A 17,278-nucleotide genomic window follows, 5' to 3' on the forward strand; every position below is an offset into this window, starting at 1 on the left:
TTTCCCTTATGGTCTCAGATGAAATGTACAAGGCCTATTCTATGTCAGTAAAGAATTTTCTTTTAATTTAAAATATTTTTTCTTTCCTTTCTTTCATATTACTCAAACTCGGTTCACCAGTCCATCTATCTACTTAATCATCCAACATTGACTAAGTGTCTACCATGTTAAATGCAAGGACTAAAAAAATATTAATATATGATCTCTTCCCTAAGGAGATATGTATCATTCAAGATGCTAGCAGGGAAACCAAGGAATTCAGGGACACCTGGGTGGCTCAGTCAGTTAAGTGTCTGACTCTTGATTTGGGCTCAGGTCATGATCTCATGGTTCATAGGATCAAGCCCCACGTTGGACTCTTTACTGACAGCACAGAGCCTACTTGGGATTTTCTCTCTCTGCCCCTCCCCAGCTCATGAAAGCACTCTCTCTTTCTCTCAAAAATAATAAACAATTTTTAAAAATTCAATGGAAAGACCATTTATAGAGGTGTGTGCAGAAGTAAAGAATCAGCAAAGGATGTGGAGGTGTCCAGACACTGGGAACTATGGGAAGCCTAAACTGTTCCCAGTCTTAAAATGAGGAAATGGTGGGGCACCTGGGTGGCTTAGTCGGTTAAGCGTCCAACTTTCACTTAGGTCATGATCTCATGGTTCGTGGGTTCGAGCCCCGCGTCAGGCTCTGTGCTGACTGCCAGCTCAGAGCCTGGAGCCTGTTTCAGAGTCTGTGACTCCCTCTCTCTCTGACCCTCCCCTGCTCACGCTGTCTCTCTCTCTCTCTCTCTCTCTCCTAGAAATAAATAAAACGTTAAAAAAAAATGAAGAAATGGTGTTACCAGTATTTAGGGAGGGCTGGAGCAAGGGAAGCAGGGCCATAAGCCTGAAGGCAGAAAACAGGGAAAGAAATATTCTGACTTCTCTTTCATCTTTTATTCTCCTGCTAGCACTCTCATTGGCAAAACTCAACAGAAAGCCAGAGGGCAAGAACCTGACTGTTGCAGTCCAACTAAGGTCCATATTAGGGCAGAGAATAAATTGGGGTTATGAGAAGTGGCTTCTAAGGTAGCTCCCAATGATCCCTGCCTCCTGGCATTCATTCCCCTGTGTAATATCCTCCCCTTAAAGGTGGACTGGACATAGTCACAAACTTCTGATGAACAGAATATGAAAAGAGTGTTAGAATGTCACTTCCATGATATGGTTCCATCCTGGCTTCTATGTGAGCATCCTTCTTGGATATTCCCTTGCTCTCTCACTTGCTCATTTTATGGGAAGCCAGTTGCCATGTTACAAATTTCTCTATGGAGAGTCCTGCATGGCAAGAAGGTGAGATAAGCCTCCAGCCTAGCAAGGAACTGAGGTCCTCAGACCAACAATGCCATGAGGAACTGAATCCTGGCAATATTCATATGAGTGAGCTTGGAAGTGGATCCTTCACTAGTCAAGTCTTTGGATGAGGCTTCAGCCCTTGGAGAGATCCTGAGCCAGAGGACCTAGCTAGGCTATGTCTAGATTTCTGCCCCATTGAAATTGTGAGATAATAAAGAATTATTGTTTTAAGGTATCAGGTGTTGAAGTAATTTGTTATGCAGCAATAGCTAACTGATACATGGGAAGGAAGATAAGTCAGAAAACAACAAACACAGTTCACCCTTTGCCTCACAGCATTTATTTCTGCCCTTTCATGAAGAAACTCTTGCTCTCCACACAAAAGTGATACTAAATCCCATCAACTATTCTGTAATCATGGAGTAATTTCAGTTCATTCATGCCCTTTTCTGAAACTTATAATTAACCTCTCATCAGAACTTTTCATATTCAGTAGCAAAGAGGAAAAAGAAAACAAATTAACATAAGATACAGTCACTATACTACCTGCTTCTATAACTGATCATGAGACCTAAAATGATATCCATCACTTGTTTTTCCCTGGATTTTTGCTGATTGGGGTTATTTCCCTGGTAGCATGACCCAAACCTTTATTCCCACAATTAAAAATCCTTAGTAGTACTGTCTTTATTGAATTCCAGTTTCCCATGGACTATTCTTTTGGAATAGTAAGAGGTGTTTCAGTGAAACCTCTTAGTTCTGCCAAATTCTCCTTGTCCCTAATGTATCACAGTGACCCAGTTTTCCCATGGCAACTGGATCCAATTATTTTAGCCAGTAAAGGAAGGTCATCCTGTTGGTTCTTCAGCATGAGAAGCCCAAAATAGCCAAAGGATAGTCTCAGCTTCTTAGATGAAATAGCAACTATGCTTCCTGGCAGAAATTGTCCTATCTTGGGAATTAGGACTTCTAAAACTTCTGAACCCTTAAGTAAAATGTAAGCTATAATAGTGAGAAAGGTAGCCCCCACCTCCAACCTTTGGTTCCTCAACCTCTATTTTCTGGCTATGGAAGGATGGCAACATATGTCTCCTGTTAGTTGAAAGTATTTACTGCATTCTATAGCAACCTAAAATTGCCAGTGGTTGTTTCTTAGCTGGTGCCTAAGGAGAGAAAAAAACCCAACAATTCTATTTTAAAATATACTCAGAAATTGTGCAAATAACAACAGGATGGGTCAGCAGACTTATTGGAGCCACTATCAGACAAAATGGAGTCAGGTCGTTATTTATCCTTTGACCTCCATAAGTCCATAATCTGACTACTGGAACATGATGGTGTTTTACATCCTAAGAACTAGCATTATCTCAGAGTCACTATCTAAAGACCTCCAGAAGACCTGAGACTTTCCGTCCCCCAGAAAAATTATCCTGGTAAATGACTTGGTAGCTTTGTTTGGAAAACTCATGGAGCTCATTTATGGCCATATTGCAGGCCACATTCTTCCTCAAAAGAACCTGGTCTGCTCCTTAATGAAAGGGCTTTAAATCTGTGAGTTGGCTTAAGTCTGGGAGATGGGTATGAGGCTAAGAATTCTCACTATGACAACCTAAGTCACTTTTTATTTTATAACAAGTCAAGAAACACCTTAGAAGGTTGTCCATCTGTTTAATTCCCAGAGACCTTATGATCACTTAGTTACTGGCACATGTCCATGCTAGTCAAAACACTCTGATTGCATCTCTGGAAACTGTATCCTCTTAGGATAATTGTGCCACCTTGCCTCACAGTTAAGAACAGACACTTGAATGGATCAAGAAGATGTGGTTTATCTATACCATGGAATACTACATGGCAATGAGAAACAATGAAATCTGGCCATGTGTAGCAACATGGATGGACCTTGAGGGTGTTATGCTGAGCGAAATAAGTCAGGCAGAGAAGGACAAATATCATATGTTTGCACGTATAGGAGGATTAGGAGGAACTTAACTGAGGAACAAGGGGGAGAAGAAGGGCGGAAATGGTGGGGGAAAGGGAGAGAGGTAAACCATGCGAGACTCTTGAATGCTGACAAAAACTGAGGACTGATGGATGTGGGGGGAGGGGGGGATGGGCATGGAGGAGGACACTTGTGGGGATGAGCACTGAGTGTTATGTGGAAACTAATTTGACAATAAACTATTAAAAAAAAAAAAGAACAGACACTTGGTCTTACTACTCTGAGATCCCCCTTTTTTTTCTATTCAAATCAGGGGGCTCATTTTCATGGCAACATTATGCATGTCTATCATTGGCTGCTAAGGAAAGCCATCACAGAGGTTTTCATGGATGTGGCTATTACCGTCACCAATGCATTTTAATATCTTTTGAATGAAAGAAGTGACCTCAGGATGTTCTGAGAGTAAAGAAGGTAAGAGGATGGTAGAGCAAGCGGTACATTTTAAATCTGTTCTCATTTCTCTAAAGCATCAAACTTTATTTTCTACATTATTTCAGGGTAGATCTGTAATCTTAACTTCATTGACCATGATCAACTTTTAAGTCCAGGCTTCTATTAACCAGCTAACTGTTAGACTCACTCTCAAGTGTCCTAGCTAAAATACTAAACCTCAAACCCTCATAGAGGCCACATATATACATTTAGCATATTCCAGTGCTTCTCAAACTTTAACCTGTAGTAGAATCACCTAAAGGATTTGTTAAAATAGATTTCTGGGTCCCATCTCTTAGGGTTTCTGATTCAATAGGTCTAGGATAAGACTGGGGAATTTGCGTTTCTAACAGGTTCTCAGGTGACAATTGATGCTGGCTGGCCCAATGGCCACACTCTGAAAAGCACCATCCTTCAGTTTTACAGTTCATTTACCTTAACCTAATCTCTATAGAATTCAACTTAATTCATACCTGCCAGATTCTTGCTTATACAAATTGGTAAAATGATCTCCTCCCAGAGCAGACCTTACAATTTTCCCTCAGGGTTACACTGGTATTTAATTCTCTTTAAAGCCCTAAAGGTAAGGGGTGTTGAATGAGGGAGGAGTGTTTTGAGGAGAAGAGAAGTTACTGAAAAGTTTATCTGCAAGGAAAAACTGGTTTCTTAGACAATGGAAGAACACTGCATTCACTCTTAAAGCAGGTTCAAGACAATTCGAAATTCTCAGCCTCATCCATACCTTCCTAAATGTTCCATCCCAAATGTCAGTGTTTCGTTTCTTCCCAACCATTGCCTCTACATAAGAAACATGAATTCTAAACGTGTACCCTAGGTTAGAAAATCTTCCATAAAACTTCAATAGGAACTTTCTGATATTGCCTTCATGTTTTGGTTTAAGAGTTCAAGCACTAAGCTTGACTTTTTCTTTCTTATAAACTCTACAACAAAGAGACAGCCAACCCACCTTTTAAATCTTTTAATCATCATTGTTGCCATAGTGATCAAATGCCACAACCACAAGATTTCCTAATGCCTTGCACCAGCTGACATTCCACCCAGGATCAATACCAGTGATCCCCTGAGTAACTGTGTTATCATTGCATGCCATGAATTACATATTATGACTTACCTTCTTCACTTAATTATCTACTCAATATACTTGTTCAAATTGAGCCACTTTATTTTTGCATACTAATATGATGTTTCATAATCTTTCCCTAGTTACTTTACTTCTCAGTGTTTTCCAAAGGAGTTCAAAATGTGGCTTATAAGTATTTAATATCCATAACTGAATGGGCCTTATGACAATATTCAATAAGAAGACAACTTGTTGAAGTAAAATAATTCCCTGAAAAAAAAAGAAATGTAGCCTGAATCTTAGCATTCAGATTACTTTGTTTTTAATTCTTCATTCTTTCATTCATCACATATCATTAAGCACTTCTTATGGACCCAGCAAACAAGCAGGAACCGGAACTATATCAATAAAGAGTTATGTACATTCTCTGTCCTCCCAAGTCCCATTCTTCCTCCTTCTCTGCTTTGCTCTCTGCCTGTCAGTGGCTGATCTCTGTGAACTATGTCAACAGCCTTCCTCATCCTCTGACTTTCTGTGAGATTCAGTCAGTTGCAGTCTCCTGCTAGGGGATGGAGAAAGAGATCAGAGTATTTCTTCCCCAGAGATTTCCCCTTTTTTTCGGTGCACTATTGTGGTAGTATGGTGTACTACTGCGGCTTCTATTGAGTGACTCCCCTTCCATTGCTCTAGTCTCTAAAAAGATCTAACGATCTAACGATACCACTGTCTTCCCTTGTCTCTTCATACATGCAGATACTATTATCTTCCTGGTATTACTAGTTCTTGGGTGTCTCAATATCCCTGGGTGATTACTTAATCTTGCCAATAACACACAAAAAGTCCTTTCATTCAATTTCTTTCAAATTCCAGTTTCCTTCCATTAGCTCGACTGATACAATAGAACAGGACATTCTTTGCCTTCATGAAACGAAGACTGTAGCAGGGAATATATTATGGAAAGCACAAGATGCAATGGCACTGCCTGGTGGGATATCTTGCCTAGTCTGCCGTATCCAGGAAGGAATGTTGTATGAGATGTTAAGTATCACACAGCCAAGAGTAGAGAGGTAAGTATGTGAGAATTTAAGTTTTGGCAAATACAGTCTTCTGTGTCTATGCATCAGAGGTCTGTAAACCAAAACTATTTGAGAATCATGAAAAGTGGCTTCAGGGGAAAAAAAAAACCTGCTAGTTTTGTAAGTGTTAGGATAAGGTAAATTTTGCCTAATTCAATTTCACAGTTGATTCTCTTTGATCTATCACCTTTAGAAGCCATTCCTACACGTTTGCCAGGCTGCTGCTCACGTAAATTGGCAGGATTACCTATTCCCTGAGATACCTTAGTGGTCTTCTAATTTCAGTGATATTTAAAATCTCAGTGGTCTGCAACAAGAAAGGTTTACTTCCCAACGGTGGTAAATGTCCATCCCTTAGGCTTATTAAGCAATGACTGATGATTGCCAGTCTCTTGAGACAGAGAAAAGAGGATCAGCAAACCATGTGCTGGCTCTTAAGGGTTTCTCTCAGAATTGAATTCTGTAGCCTCTGCTCATTTCATTGGCCCAAACCAATCACATGATCACTGGGCAGAAAGGGACTCCATCAGGAAGGAAACTAGAAAATTTAGTGAACAGTAATAAAAGCTACTACATCTAGTAGATGTAATCTTGCCAATGGATGGAAATCAGGTAGTCTTTAAAAGCCTTGGTAAGACTTAGGAAACAAGTCTTTTCTGTGAGATACAAAATTAATACTGAATATTTAATTAGGTCTAACTCCCATCCATTCACACACATTAGTATTCTGCAACAATAGCATTAGAATATTTCAACTGAATGACAACACTTAATATACATTTTAAAAGAGAGGAGAATTAAGGACATATAAATTTCCTTTTGCCTGAGAGGGGCAAAGGAGTCAGTGATAAAGGAAAAGAAAGAAAATATCATAAATAAATCAGGTAGGTTAATTTATTTGTTCTTTATTAATTTATAACTCCATCTTTTTTTCTATATATATATAGATATATATATATATACATATATATTTTAATGTTTACTTATTTTTGAGAAAGAGACAGAGCATGAGCAGAGGAGAGCAGAGAGAGAGCAAGACACAGAATCCGAAGCAAGCTCCAGGCTCTGAGCTGTCTGCATAAAGCCTGATGTAGGGCTGGAACTCACAAACCATGAGATCACGACCTGAGCTGAAGTCAGAGCCACCCAGATGCTTGTTCCATCTTTTATTTTAAAAAATATTTGAGCAGTTATTAGAGAAAGATTTTTCCAAATATTTTTATTATTAATACTTTGATATATTGAATCAAATTAATACCCACTACAGTTTTCTGAAGAATTTTCTTACCTTTAAAAAGCATACATTTTTCCAGGTCAAAATGCAAAATTACATGTACTCAAAATTATTATGTTAAAATTATGTGTGTGTATGTACAAACAAAAATTAAATGTGGGATAATTAAAAGAAATGTTTGTAAGGAGATACAGAAGGATATTCTTTTGTTTAATTTCTGGAATTAAAATACTAATTGCATGATAAATTATTTTAAGTATTCACTGTCTATTCATCATCAAACATCCCTTATTATTTTCATTCCATCACTGCTTATATACTAAATTTTGGTTGCTTAAAAATCTTACCTAATTCATTTTTCATGCTTTTTATTGTAGATAAATCATACCAACTATATATGTTCTCCTTCCTCACACTTGAATAATTCTCCTATATTACTTATCCTGTATGTATGTGCAGAGATATACAGATGAGCAATTAAAAACAATATTAGAAATATGTAAACAGATAATCCAATATACACATTGCTAAAAACAATAAAATTTTGGTATCCTGGGTTCTACAAAAAACAACACCAAGGTACAGAAATCTTATTGATGAAATAAAAGCTCAAAGAGAAAAGGACCATAAATAAAATGTTGTTCAATCAAATTCTAATGTATTCTATAATTGCAATGAAAATGCTCCAAGTTTAAATTCTCTTTTCAGGGGTGCCTAGTGACTCAGTCAGTTAAGCATCTGACTGGCTCAGGTCATGATCTCACAGTTTATGGGTTCGAACCCTGCGTCGGGCTCTGCGTTGACAGCCAGCTCAGAGCCTGGAGCCTGTTTCAGATTCTGTGTCTCCTTCTCTCTCTGACCCTCTCCTGTTCATGCTGTCTCTCTCTCTCTCTCTCAGAAATAAAGAAAACATTTTAAAAAATGATTAAATTCTCTTCTCATGTGCTAGTTTTTCCAGTTCTTCTTGCAAATTGCTCTACTTCAAAGAAATATCAGCTTTTCCTTTAAAAAACTAGTTTAACTATTCCTGCTGCCATTGAGTCACTTTTTAGAATTTAGTTTGTTGGACTTTTGAATTCATCTAATTACTCAGAAATACACAGCTGAACAGAGAAAGTTATTCATAAGACTTTACCAGGGCCATGAGATATTGCTCTGAATGATTGCAGGCTATATATGTTCCATGATGAAAAAGAAATGACAGATGGGCATGATGTTTATGATGCTCCCAATATTTTCAAAGCTGTGGTTGACCACTTTCAAATGATTGATTTAGAGTCTAGGGCATTTATATGTTTGGACAATATTTTAGGAGAATAAAAATAGGTGTAATATTGAATCTGATGTCATCACATTTTAAGTTCATTTCACAGAGAAGTGCTTAATGAAGAAAATCGGTGGTTGAATATATATTCTCTACATTTCTCGAGAACTGTTCTTTTCCAATGAGATTCTCTAAGGAAGACTTGTTTTCTTTTTTTTTAATGGATTATTATTACAGCTCTAGAAATTCAGAATGTGTGAGAGTATACACCATTACTTTTTCAAAATTACACAGGTGACAGTTTTATGATTCTGAAACATATAATCTGGCTTGAAAGTCAGGAAACCTGGGTTCCAGACCCAGCTTGGTCAGTAGCACACTGTGTAGCCAAGCACTAATCACCTGATATATCTATTTCTGTTGTTTCATTAGTAAATTGAAAAGAAAATAATTCCTTCAGCCTATTTCAAAGGGATATTATTAGGATATATGAAACAGAACTTGTTAAGGTACTTGGAGCTTATCAAAAGAAGAACCATAATACCACATTATAATTATAAAACTACATATCCCATCAGACCAGAATATCCTCCTAAATAAGAATAGGAATAAATAAAATTATAAGGAAAGAATCTAGAAAGAAACTTTTTGAATAGGGAATATTAAAAACATCAATTTATCACTTAAGAAATCTCTTAAGTCCTATGACACAATTTTATAGGCAAAACATCTGGCAATGGATATTGGAACTGGATGCAGATATTCATCTTAGTTCTAATGCATTGACTAGGTAACAATGAACTTCAATAATTTCATCATCCATCTCCAACTTATTGAGACACCTTGAGAGTAAAATTTGTAACACTTGGTTATAGACATCAGGGAGAAGGGGAAGTTAAGAATTACCTTGAATACTAAATAGGTGGAGGATGGTGTCCTCAAAAAATAACAAACTAGTAGAAATGTGAGTTGAAGTAACTCACTGGGAGTGTAACATGTCAGGATATTGACCTTAAGTTTGAATGTGTGATGTGTCAGGATAATGACCTTAGGTTTGAATGTGCTGGAGATGCAGGTGTCCTGAGTTCTTTAAATTTCTTACATTCCAGTCATATTTTGGAGGAGTCTCACTTAGCCATGTTAGCTGGAATTGGGAGCACTAAAGAAGGTTCTTTATGGAGACCTTCAAAAAAACATACTTTATTATAGTTTAGTTAATACTTTTTTTCCATACTTTACCATACAGTAGTTAAAAAGAATGAGATAAATCCATATGTAGAGATACAGAATAATGTCCTAGATATATTTGGAAGAACAAAGTACACGACAGTGAATACAGTATGCTCCCTTTGGTGAAATATAAAAGTGATATATGCTTATATATTCATAAACTCATTCTGGAAAGATACAGAAAAATGGGTAATGTGTTGCCTCACAGGAAGGGATCTGGGGGACTGGAGGTCTGGGGAAGCAGAGAGACTAATTTTATTCTTTGCTGTGAAATCTACATTTTCTCATATATATGTATATAGCTTTCTTTTGACCAGTGTTTGCATGGTATATATCTTTTTTCCATCCTTTTACTTTTCATTTGTCTATGACTTCACGTTTAAACAGTGTTTTTTTGTAAACAGGGTAGTTGGGTCTTGCTTTCTTGTTGAATCTTTCAAGTTGCATTTCAGCTGTTTGGACACTGACACTTAATGTGATTACTGATACTGTTAGATTTAAATCTACCATCTTGTTTTCTGTTTCATTTTTTACCCCCTTCTCCTTTTTTCTTTTTTTTTTTTTCTTATCTACTTTTGGATTATGTGAGCATTTTTATATGAATTTATCTTTATTCCTTAATGGCTTATTAGTTATAAATCCTTGTTCTATAATGTGTACGATTTGGTTAAGAGTATGCATGTGGCAAATACTGTGACCAGTGCATTAAAATTTTTTTTAAATGTTTATTCATTTTTCTGAGAGAGAGAGAGAGAGAGAGAGAGAGTGCAAGCAAAGGAGGAGCAGAGAGAGAGGGAGACACAGAACCCAAAATAGGCTCCAGGTTCTGAGCTGTCAGCACAGACTTACGTGGTACTCAGACTCAAGGACCATGAGATCATGACCTGAGCCAAAGTCAGTAGCTCAACCGATGAGTGTATTTATATATATTTAATCTTCATTTCATAAGGTAAGCATAGATATCCCTATTTTACAGATCAAGGAAAAACATCTTGCTGAAATTATAAACTGGTATCTCAGAACCAAAATTCAAATGCAGGTATGATGACTCCAAAACATATATTTAGGAAAATATTGGAATAACTTTTCAACCTTTGATATGGCTAGAGTCCATAAAAAGGACATAGGCTAAAAACTGAGTTGGTACTACATTTTATTTTTATTTATTTATATTATTTTTTTAATTAAAATTTTTTTAACTTTTATTTATTTTTGAGAGACAGAGCATGAATGGGGGAGGAGCAGAGAGAGAGGAAGACACAGAATCAGAAAGACGCTCCAGGCTCTGAGCTGCCAGCACAGAGCCCAATGTGGGGTTGGAACTCACGAACTGCAAGATCATGACCTGAGCCAAAGTCAGCAGCTTAACCAAATGAGCCACCCAGGCATCCCAAGTACTACATTTTAAATTATTGAATATACCCATGAAGACTTCATAGGGATAAAGGGTCTAAATATAAAGGATTGCCAGAATTTGGCAATAAAATTGACATATACATTACTGTTATCTTTCTCTATGAAATTGAATATAGTAAAACTAAACAATGGAAAGAAAAACAGAACAATGAAGAAATTAGCTATGTGCAGAAGTAAAGTCTTCCCCTTCAGGCAAAGTTTTAAAATATGTTGCTGATAATATTAATGTGTAATGAAAATTTCCTTTCAGATATTTATAACTGACTAGTGCCTGAAATCAAAACAATATTTAAAAATGTAAGTGCCACTAAAGATGGTTTGGGAGGCCTTAGCTCCTTATCATATTTAATACTATCCTCAAATAAACTCACAACTTAAATATGATTATGCTTTCAACAAAAACGTCCTTTTAACTACATAGCCACTCTTAGAACATCATTGATACAGAATTCTAGAACTCTCATTGTTTCAGGAAAAGAATAAAAGAAAAGGGATGTCCACACCAATGGATGTAGATAGTCTCCTTCAAAGTTTAATTCCTTTAGTACATATACTCATTCAGAAACATATACTCATTTTGAGAAAGTGAATTAATGGAATATTAATTTATAAGATAATAAAAACGGACTCTATCCTTACCAGTAACTTACCAATAATTTAAGGTATTAACTACATATAAAAATGTTTAACTGTATAGTTTGATGAATTTTGGTAATTGCATACCATTAGATAACTACCGCTACTAGCAGTATGTAGAACAGCACATGTACATTAAAAAGTCTCCTCAAGGCTTTTTGCCCTTAATGACCTCTCCTCACCACTGACACCAAGCAACACTGATGTCCTGTCACTGGTGGCTTTGCCTTTTCTAAAATTTTATATAAATGAAATCATACATAATGAGGTCTTTTATGTTTGACTTCTTTTACTTAGCTTGCTTTTGAAATTCATTCTTGTTGTTGTGTGTATTGCTGAGCAGTATTCCATGGTATAAATATAATTGGCTTATCCATTTACCACTTGATGGAGGTTGGGTTGCTTTTGTTTTTCTATTATAAACAATGCTGCTATGAACAGTCACATACACATTTTTTTTTTTGCATGTATTTATTTTTCTGGGGTAAATACCTAGGACTGGAATTGCTGGATCATAAGGTAAAGTATATTTAACTTAATATGGTACTGTCAAACTGTTTTACAAGGAGGCTGTGCCATTTTTGTCTTCTTACTAACAATGTATTAAAGTTTTGGTTTATCCATATCCTTGCTGACACTTAGTATTATTCGTCTTTATACCATCAGCTATTCTAGTGGGTGTGTAATGGTATCTCATTGTAGTTTTAGTTTATCAAGCAATGTTTTGATGAAAGAATATTTCTAATTTGTGTTTTCCTAGTGGCAAAATAATCAGCTGACTTATATACATTCTGGTTCATTAATGAGTCCTCCATGAAGCTATGCAGCTTCCATCAGCTCCCTACCATTTATATTGGATAAATGGTAAAGGTGATTTTTAGAATTTATGGAGCTGAAGAGCAGACCCTATACTTTTCTGTAACTTCATCAGAGAACTGGCTACCAGTGAGACCAACCCTGAAGCAGTCAGGTATCCTATCTCTCTTCCTTCCCTCCTTCCATTCTACCAATCATCTCTTCTTTCAGCTATCGTCTACTCTATTTACAAACATATTTTAACTTTTAATAATTATAAAACATATTTTAATAATCAATTTTAGAAAACAAAGCCATAATTAAATTTGGAAAACCAAAACAATATAGAAAGGTACATATATGAAATAAAAAAGTCAATTCAATTTTACCACCCAAAGGCTACCACCTCCAACACGTCGATGGTTTTTTTTCCAGATCTCTCTTTATGTAAAATACAATAGACTACGTGATTGTGATGGTCCATTTAATTTAATTCTTACAACTACTAGGTGTGGTAGATTATATTTTAATCTCATTTTATAGATAAACAAACTAAAAAAAAAGAAAGAAAGGAAATTTCAGTAAAGTGCCTTGAAGGAACAAGCCTAGTAAGTAGCGGTTCTGACATTCAAATTGAGGGAGTCTGACTCCAGAGTGCAAGTATTTAACCATGATTCTGTACTGCCCGCCATACATATGCCTATGTATATGAATGTGTGTACTCTTTGTATGTTAATGCAATCATACTATGTCTCATTCTTATATTTGCATACTAACAAATATATGTATATATCACCTTTTATGATTGCATAATCTTCCACTGTATGGGTATACTGTGGTATATTTATTATGGTACATCTATTTAGTCCATCTTCTAATTATTGATATTCAATTTGTTTTCCATTTTTAATACCATACACAGCATCACGAGAATATTCTGGTATATACATTTCTGTATTACTGTCCAATTATCTCCTTAAGACAAACTCCTAGAGATGGGAATGCTTAGAGCACATGCACATTAAAGACTTAATGTGTGGTCCCCAGTTGCCCTCCCGAACAATTGTACTTACTTCTCCAGCAGCCAAGCATGAGATTGTTCCTTTCCCCCGATTCTTGCCAAGATTTGGTATGTATTTTCACCAGTTTTTCTTCTTTGAAATCTTTGCTACCTGACATTTAAGAAATGATATTACATGGCTATTTTATTTCATTTATTTACTAATGGGGCTAAATATTTAGTCTTTTAAAATAGACAAGGAATGCACATATATTCATCCAAGTCAAATAATATAGATGTATACGAAGTGAAGAGTAGAAGTCCCATCTCCCATTTTTCTCATCAGAAGTATCATTGTTAACAGCTTAGCATGTAACTTTATAGAGCCGTTAATATCTACTTAGATATTTATGCATATATACACTTAATTTTCCATCAATACAAATAGAAACATCTGCAACTTGCTTTTCAAACGGAAAATATGTCTTAAAGAATTCTTCATTTTCCATTAACTGTTACACAGTATTTCACTGTGCAGAGGCACCATAATTTATCCTGTTCACTGTTGATGAGATTTAAGATATATTTAGTTACTACTATAATTCCAGGACTGTTTCAGAAGTGAATAATACAAAGTCCATGTCCTGATGAGATTTCTGCTTTGCAAATAATGCTGCAATGGACATTCTTGTATATTTTTGCACATATATGAGTACAAGATACTTCTGTAGGAAAGGATTAATATTTAAAATTTTATAAATAAACATAATTAGCTACCAATAAATGCTGGTTGAATAAAGGAATAAAGATTACTCTCTAAAGCAAAATTATAAAATTAGTAATAAGCAGATACACCTTATTTGGTGTGCAAAGCAATTAAAATTTTAAAAATGAGTTTTCGGGGCACTTGAGTGGCTCAGTTGGTTAAGCATCATACTTAGGCTCGGGTCATAATCTCACAGTTCATGAATTTGAGCTCTGGGTCGGGCTCTGTGCTGACAGCTCAGAGCCTGGAGCCTGCTTTGAATTCTGCGTCTCCCTCTCTCTGCCCCTCTCCAGCTCATGCTCTATTTCTCCGTGTCTCAAAAATGAATAAACATTAAAAAAATTAGTTTTCAACATTAAAAAAAGGAGTTAACTAAAATGAAGATTTCTGTCATCTCTTGGAAAATCAGAAGGTCCATTTGCACAGGGCAGCTGAAGTCAAGTGAGGAGTGAGTAGTGGTTTGCCACAGCCCTCACCATCCCGTGTCTTATACCAGGCCACTTCACTTATTTACATTATCTGCTTGCCTCCTATAGCTTTTGAATTTCATGTTATCCATTATGAAGTAAAGAAAAAAAACACACGTAAAGGCAACAGAATGACTCTCAGGCCTGTAATGTTTAACAATGACTTCATACAATCTACTAATTCATATAATACAAAACAATTTGTGTCTTTAAGAAAAAGTGTTGGTCAACTTGGAAGCACAGAAAAAGGAGATTCAGGAGGTGAATGATGGCATTGTCCTTCCAAACATATCTTGGAAACAGGATATTTCAGTCAGAAAACCAGCTGACCATTTCAATGGCAGATATAGTTTAGAGGTTAAAAGCATAGACTTTAGACTGCCTGGGTTGGAATCCTGGTTCCAACACTTACTAGCTATAGGAATTTGGGCAGTGCAATGGACTGAATGTAAAGACTTAAACCCCGGTGTGAGAGTATTTAGAGGTGGGAGACTTTAGGTATAATTAGGTCATGACATTGGACCCTCATGAATGATACTTATAAGAAGAGACTCTCTCCATTCTGTAAGGATACAGCAGTCTGCTAACCAGGAAGAGAGCTCTCACTAGAACATGACCATGGTGGCATTCTGAGCTTTGACCTCCCAGCCTTCAGAATTGTAAGAAATAAATGCCTGTTGTTTAAATGACTAGGCTATGACATATTCTTTAAAGCAGCTCAAAATGACCAAGATAGGCAGATTATTTAACTTCTTTTTTACTCAGCTTCCTCATCTGCAAATGGGAATAACAATGTATCCTTCTCCATAGGTTTCCTGCAATATTTAATTGAGTCACCATACATAAAACACGTAGAGGAGTGCAGGGCCCATATAAGCCACCATGATTAATACATATACATCAGATACTCATGTAATGATGCCCTTAAGTTTTTGCTTCAAATAAGTACTTAATTCCTTTTTTCCTAAGTTCTTACCAAGAAACCTTCCGATGGCTTCCTGATATGGCATTAAGAAATCCCCACAAGGTCTCTAAAAATAACTACCTGCGGAGTTTTTGATCTGATTATCTGAGTCTTTATCAATCAGTACATCACTGAGATGCACTGCCAAGGAGACAGAATTCAGTGACAGCTGGCAACTTTTTATTACCAGCAACAGTGTTTGGCTATGGAGAGTTTCTTTTAAGTAAACTGGCAAGGGATTGAAATTATTTTGAGTTTGATTTCCTATTCACCTATTTTGTTGGCTCTACAAACTAATCCATAGTCATTCATATGTAAGAGTTTGAGACTACAGAAAGAGAGCTCACAATGCTTTAAAATGTGAATCGTGGACAAGTCATTTCAGTATAAAAGGAATTACTTTATCCTGATATAAAATCTATTAACTTGTTGACATTGACTAGGCTGCAGTAACCTTTACACTATCCATACAGAATACTATGCATATAGAGGTCTTCCTAAGTCAACTTGTTCTGAAATTTGAGCAAATTACTTATAGACAAATGGATATTAATAATTAAAAATAACTTTTCCCTATTAACTTATGCGTCCTCTTAAAAACACTTTGTCAGCATTCAATGAGCATGCTAATACGTTTAAAATTAATATATTTGTTTTGATATAAATTAAGGTATTTCTTTAAAATACCATTTATTATTTAGATTTTCACAAATTCAGATTGGCTTTCCTCCAAATACTATTCTGAGTTGAATGAACCCTTCATTCTACATTTCTTACTCCAGCAGGACACATTGTGAAACAAGTAGTATAAATATGGCTGCTCCTCATTCTGTGATTTTGTGAAAGCTATTTTGCACCATTGTGGCAGCCATGGAGGTGACCCACTCAGATAACCTTTCAAAAACACCTGCTGTGGGAAGCACGAATGACAGACACCTTTCAACGGCCACACTTTTGGACCCACTATGGAGTTCATAGCAGGCCATGCCTTCCCGGGCTGCTCCCAGGCTTTGCCTGAACACAGAGGGGATACTAACTTGGCCTTTCTTGTCTGCAATGCCTCCACTAGCAGTGCTCACTCTATAAGCACAGAATCCTATCCAGCAGAGTATTCACAAAAAAACCCACTTCCCAGAGAATGAGGTACAGAAATGGGCCCATATCTGTGAGATCTAATTGTTCTATCATATGCAGGACTATTTACACGAAGCTGGCCTTATGGAGTGCTGGAAAGGCCTACTGAAATAACAGCTAAATCTGCAGCTCAAAGACAATACAATGATGGTGCACCATTCCTCAAGATATAGTACAGGCACTAAATCAGAGATCTCTGTATGGCAGTGTGTTCCCAGTAGGAAAGTTATATGGATCTGGGAACCAAAGGGTAAAAGGAAGAACAGCTTCATTCACAATCACTCCCAACTGCCCACTGGGGAACATTGTGTTTCACCTCTCACAATTCTGGGCTGAGCAGAGTTAGCAGTCCTAGTCTTTAGGTTTTCTCTCTTGCCATGGGGCACAACACTGATATATTGAACTAGAGGATATTTAGTAGTCAGGCACTTTTAACCCTTTGCACCAGGGGCA

At 36.5% G+C, this 17,278-nt stretch overlaps 1 long non-coding RNA gene across 1 annotated transcript in view; it reads right to left on the minus strand.

Moving 5' to 3' along the window:
* Positions 1–17,278, minus strand: part of LOC144231513 (uncharacterized) — a 31,401-nt gene that overhangs the window by 11,755 nt on the left and 2,368 nt on the right. Inside the window, exon 2 of the long non-coding RNA XR_013335088.1 lies at positions 13,568–13,666. This is a non-coding gene — a long non-coding RNA (uncharacterized LOC144231513). The remainder of the gene's footprint in view (positions 1–13,567; positions 13,667–17,278) is intronic.

The sequence above is a fragment of the Crocuta crocuta genome, unplaced genomic scaffold (assembly GCF_008692635.1).
Source record: "Crocuta crocuta isolate KB4526 unplaced genomic scaffold, BGI_CrCroc_1.0 scaffold1075, whole genome shotgun sequence".
Taxonomy (NCBI): Eukaryota; Metazoa; Chordata; class Mammalia; order Carnivora; family Hyaenidae; genus Crocuta; species Crocuta crocuta.